The sequence below is a fragment of the Nyctereutes procyonoides genome, unplaced genomic scaffold (genome assembly GCF_905146905.1).
Source record: "Nyctereutes procyonoides isolate TBG_1078 unplaced genomic scaffold, NYPRO_anot_genome, whole genome shotgun sequence".
Classification (NCBI taxonomy): Eukaryota; Metazoa; Chordata; class Mammalia; order Carnivora; family Canidae; genus Nyctereutes; species Nyctereutes procyonoides.
The window spans coordinates 43,397,237-43,403,236 of record NW_026575052.1 but is presented as its reverse complement, the minus strand read 5'-3'; positions in this window follow the sequence as shown (position 1 = coordinate 43,403,236).

Sequence of the window (6,000 nt, the reverse complement as noted above, 5' to 3'; positions counted from 1 at the left end):
TGGTTTCTTTACCTGTGAAATATGTATCCAACAGCCTTCTCTACTTCTCTTAAGCAGACTCTGTACTAATCACGTAGCACGGGTCAAAGCTTGATCTCAGGACCCAGAGATCACCACTTGAGCCAAAATCAAGAGTCAGCTAAGCCACCCAGGTGCCCCTCATTTTCTATTGTTCCCTCAAGTGTGCATCCAGATTTTATAATGACATTTCTGAAGATGGGCAGTCCACTACCTCTTGGGACAACATAGTGGGTACTGCATAGGATAGACTTTGAAGTCAGAACTCAGTTTGGATGCTACTCAATCAGTGATATTTGGGCAAGTTATTTGAACTCTCAAAACTTCAGTTTCTTATCTGTAAAATAGAGATTATAATAGCTACCTCTATGACTCATCAAGAGACTCAAATGTAATGATCCATGGAGAGCAAATAACACAGCCTGTGGCACAGAGAATATGTTTTTTTAAAAAAAAGATAGATGGGACGCCTGGGTGGCTCAGTTGGTTAGGCCTCTGACTCTTGATTTAGGTTCAGGTTGTGATCTCAGAGTCATGAGATCGAGCCCTGCGTGCGTGTGTGTTGTGTGTGTGTGTGTGTGTGTGTGTGTGTGTATCTCAAAAAAAAATAGCAACAGTGATGCAGAGGAGCTTTAAAAACATGGCCTTTGGGGATCCCTGGGTGGCTCAGCGGTTTAGCGCCTGCCTTTGGCCCAGGGCGTGATCCTGGAGTCCCGGGATCGAGTCCCACTTCAGGCTCCTGGCATGGAGCCTGCTTCTCCCTCCTGTCTCTCTCTCTCTCTCTCTCTGTCTGTCTATCATAAATAAATAAATCTTTAAAAAAAATAACATGGCCTTTGAGGAAAGTTTGAAGAACTAGAGATGTTCACCATAGAAGAGCTAGTTAATAGGAAATGAAGAAGAGCATAATGAGTAAGTTGAAGCAAACCGGTGGAACACTAAACTGAGGTTGGTTGTGTTGAAAAGTATGGGAATCATTTTACCTTCATCATCAGATCATCCAGTCGTGCATTGCTTAGCACCAAAAAAGATCCCCTTCTCCATGATTTTGTCATTGAAAACAGGAGCAGGAAGATCCCAGTGCCTTCACCATAGTAGATGCACACCAGCAACCGTTGCCACACAGCTTTTGCCACTGAAAATCCCTACAGTTTTTGCTGATGCTGACTCCAGCTAGTGGAGCTGCCTGGGGAGCTGCTTTGCACCACTCATCCCAGGCCAGAGCAGCCCCTGCTCCCAGCCGCATTGGTGCCAGGCCTCTTGATTCACCTGCCCCATTCTGGCACATGACTGGGGCCCTGGCTTCACACTTGCTCCATGTGCATATGTGCTCTGGGCCCTGGTGCTGCTGCCACTTCATGCATGCCTGTGCACCAGACCCCAGCTCCGCAAACATGTGGAAACTAAAGAATATGCTCTTAAACAACTATTGAGTCAGAGGCAGTCAAAGAGAATATAAAAGTATCTTGATACAGAGAACAGATCAGTGGTTACCAGGAGGAGAGGAATTGGGGGTGGGTGTAAGGGGTGAAGGTGGTCATTTGTAGGGTGATGGATGATAAATAGGGATGATCACTTTGTAGTGTATACAGATGTCAAATTATAATGTCATACACTTGAAACACACAACAATTTTAAAAGTATCTTGAGACAAAAATGAAAACAGAACATACCAAAATTTATAGGATGCAGCACAAGTAGTACTAGGAGGGAAGTTTTTAGTGATAGACACCTACATTGAGGAAGAAGAAAGATCTCAAATGAACAACCTAACATTATACCTAAAGGAACTGGAAAAAAAAATAAGCTTAGCCCAAAGTTAGCAAAAGGAAGGAAATAATAAAGATTAGAGCAGAAATAAATTGAAGGAAATAATAAAGATTAGAGGAGAAATAAATTGAATATAGAATTTAAAAATAGGAAAAAAATCAATAAAACTAAGAGTTATGTCTTAAAAAAATGATAAGCAAAATTAACAAACCCTTAGCTAGACTAAGAAAAAGAAGGAGGAAAACTCAAATAAATAAAATCAGGAATGAAAGAGAGACATTACAATGGATGTCTTGGAAATAGAAAGGATGATAGGATCTATTATGAAGAATCACATGCCAAAAACCTGGATAACCTAGATGGAATGGATAAATTCCTAGAAACATACAACATACTAAAACTCAATCAAGGAGAAATTGACAGCCTGAATAAATCAATAACAAATAAAGAGATGAAATCAGTAATTGAAAACCTCCAGCAATGAAAAGCCTAGGACCAAATGTTTTCATGGGTGAGTTCTACCAACCACGTAAAGAATTAACATCAATCCTTCTTAAACTGTCAAGAAAATGAAAATGAGGGAACACTTCCAAACTCATTTTGAGACCAGCATCACCCAGATACCAAAACCAGACAAAGGCACTACAAAGAAAAAAAACTAGGGTAATCCTCCTGATAAATATAGCAGAGAGGATAGTGATGGTCCTTCAGGTAAGGGGAAATGGGGAGATGTTGGTCAAGGTGTACAGAGTTTCAGTTATGCCAGGTAAATAAGTTCTGGAGATCTCTTTTTCATCATAAGTATAGTTAATGATACTGTACTATGTACAAAATTTGCTGAGAGTGGATCTTAAGTGTCCTTAACCCACACAAAAATGATGCGAACTATGCTATGTAGGGAGATGTATATGTAATATAGCTTGATTGTCATGATTATTTAACAGTGTTCTGTGTATCAAATTATTATGTTGTGTAACTTACACATTTACAAGTTTTAATTGTCAATTATACCACATTAAAGTTGGAAACAAATGGTTTCATAAGAAGTAGTAACTTTAAATTTTTGGGAAAAGACTCATGAACAGCTTAACACTATATACCTACCTACCTACATACATTCATATATATAAAGAATGTTAAAATTCATGAACTGTGTAGCTGAATAGAATCTTTATTATTTTATTCTTTTTCTCCAAAGTACTCATGTGACAAACACAAACACAAACATTTTAAAGCTCTTACTAAACAAACAAATACAAAACTAAGAGTTTTCCAATTAGAGGCCTCTGGGTCAGTTATGAAAATAATCAACTTGCCATTCATTTTTTTTATTTTTAATATTTTATTTTATTTTATTTTCTCAACTTGCCATTCAAAAGAAAAAAACTGGGAATGTCTGGATGGCTCAGTGGTTGAGTGTCTGCCTTTGGCTCAGGGTGTGATCCTGGGGTCTGGGGATCGAGTCCCACATCAGGCTCCCTGCATGGAGCCTGCTTCTCCCTCTGTCTGTGTCTCTGCCCCTCTCTCTCTCTGTGTCTCTCATGAATGAATACATAAAATCTTTAAAAAAAAAAAAGAAAGGAAAAAACTGTTGCTTTTTTTTTGTTTTAAAGATTTTATGTATTTATTCATGAGAGACAGGCACAGACACAGACACAGGCAGAGGGAGAAGCAGGCTCCATGCAGGTAACCCAATGTGGGACTCCATCTGGGTCTCCAGGATCAGACCCTGGGCTGAAGTCGGTGCTAAACTGCTGAGCCACCTGGGCTGCCCAAAACTGTTGCTTTTGTATATTATAGCAACTTTTGCTTCTGTTTTTAAAATAAGTTTAAGACATGAAAAAAGTAACCATATTAAACTATTGTAAAATCAGTCATGTTTTCATTGGTGGCTAATAATGATTAATGAGAATAAGATAATGAGAAAAAATTAGATTCCAAATAAACTTCTAGGGCATATGACAATGAGATTAATAAAAAGTTTTCTCCACACATAATCATTAACAGATGAATAACGCTTGTTTCAATGAAGACAATGTGAAAATAGTAAAACATACTCTATTAAAAGTTACAAGTTGCTTATTTTCTTTGGAAATCACTATAATGATCATTTTATTGAAAAACCAGAAGCATTAGGGTGTCTGGTTTAAGAAGGATCTAGACATGTCATTTTCTCTTTCATCCTTCGCATCTTGATTTTTCTTTATCCCTTGAAGACCCTCTTCTCCATCTTCTACTCTCTCCTTGGCAACATAGTCATCATAATATCTATCCTGAAATTATTTTTTGAATGAGAGGTCTGTTTCCTATTCTCTCTCTCTCTCTCTCTTTTTTTAAGATTTATTTATTTATTTATTTATTTATTTATTTATTTATTTATTTATGAGAGAGAGAGAGACAGAGACACAGGAGGAGGGTGAAGCAGGCTCCATGCCAGGAGCCTGACATGGGACTCGATCCCGAGTCTCCAGGATCCCTGTGCCAAAGGCAGGCGCTAAACCGCTGAGCCGGGGATCCCTGGGTGGCACAGCGGTTTGGCGCCTGCCTTTGGCCCAGGGCGCGATCCTGGAGACTCGGGATCGAGTCCCACGTCGGGCTCCCAGTGCATGAGCCTGCTTCTCCCTCTGCCTGCATCTCGGCCTCTCTCTCTCTCTCTCTCTCTCTCTGTGACTATCATAAAAAAAAAACAAAAAAACTGTAAACCGCTGAGCCACCCAGGGATCACCTCTTTCCCAATTATGAACTTGCTTCATCTTACTCTCCTTCTCATCCTTCTCCTCCTTCTCTTCCTCCTCTTCCTGTTCCTCATATTCTCTGGATGAACCAGCTCCATCCTCCCCATTGTTTTCATATATGGTTATTTTCATCCTCCTTCTCCTCCTCTTTAGAGCTGATGTTCATTATCTTTCTTACCAAATCCGTTTAAGTATGTTATGCTGTAGCAGTTTAAAAACCTTTCTCAACTAATAGGATTATGACATCATAGTTAAACAAATCATGACTTTTCTATTTTTTAATGTTTTCCTGAACATCTACTGAACCTCAGTTGGTTCCATTCAGATTAAAGTAGCTAGAATTTGGTCATTTCCCTTCCAGAACTTCCATGCCCCTAGAAATGATATTGACATTAAGACTTCAGGTCAATGAGGTTAGTTCCACTATAGCCATACTTAGAAATCCTGGTTTTTAAAAATGACCATTCATGCTTTCAGTTTCCCAATGGCTGACTAGCTGTTCAGTCATTCAGGGTCTTCATTGCCCCCCTTTTCCTTAAGTACCATGAATCTTGTTTCTCATTTCTTCCCTCTCACAGTATCTCCAATTCCAAAACTTGCAAAAGATTTGGAAATGAATGAAAAGAAAGACAAATATGCCACTGAACACTAACAAAAAATATAAAGGAGATAAAAAAAACAGATGAAGTGCAGAGTTGGAATGCTCTTATTGCCTCCCCTCATCCTTGTTTACACATTCACAGTTATTTTCCCTTCAACAGCTATTTAGAGGCTTGAATGATTTTTTTAAATGTCTGATACAATCAGAACCGTATTTTTGGAATATTAATCTGATGTGTGTGGAAATTGGGCTAGAGAGGGGGAAAAAACAAGAAGCAAGAAATTAGGAAGTGGTTTTATTAGCCAACAAAAGAAAAAAATTGAGAAATTAAACAATAATCTTGTCACTGGAAAATAGGCAAAGGATATAACTACGAGTGGTATCACGGAGTTGGCTTTGAGACTGGGTGATTAGTGGGAGAGATGGTAACTTTATCATGAAAAGGAAGCCAAGGAGAGAGCTTGCGGGAAAGATGCTGAGTGTAGTTGGGCACTTGAGGTTGGAAGGCTTCTTCATCATGTAGGTGGGAGTTCCCTATAAGTAAGTGGCAAATGTGGGCAGTCCAGTGGCTCAGCGGTTTAGCACCGCCCTTGGGCCGGGGCCTGATCCTGGGGTCCCGGGATCGAGTCCCATGTCGGGCTCCCTGAATGGAGCCTGCTTTTCCCTCTGCCTGTGTCTCTGCCTCTCTCTCTCTGTGTCTCTCATGAATAAATGGATAAAATCTTAAAAAAAAAAAGTATGTGGTAAATGTACTGGAGGAATGAGGTTGAGAGGAAGCCCCAAAGATGGGGTATCAGAGCCTTTGGCAGATAAAACATTTGGGATTATCAATTTTTAAAAAGCTACTGTATTTAAGAAGAGATACTTAGGAATGAA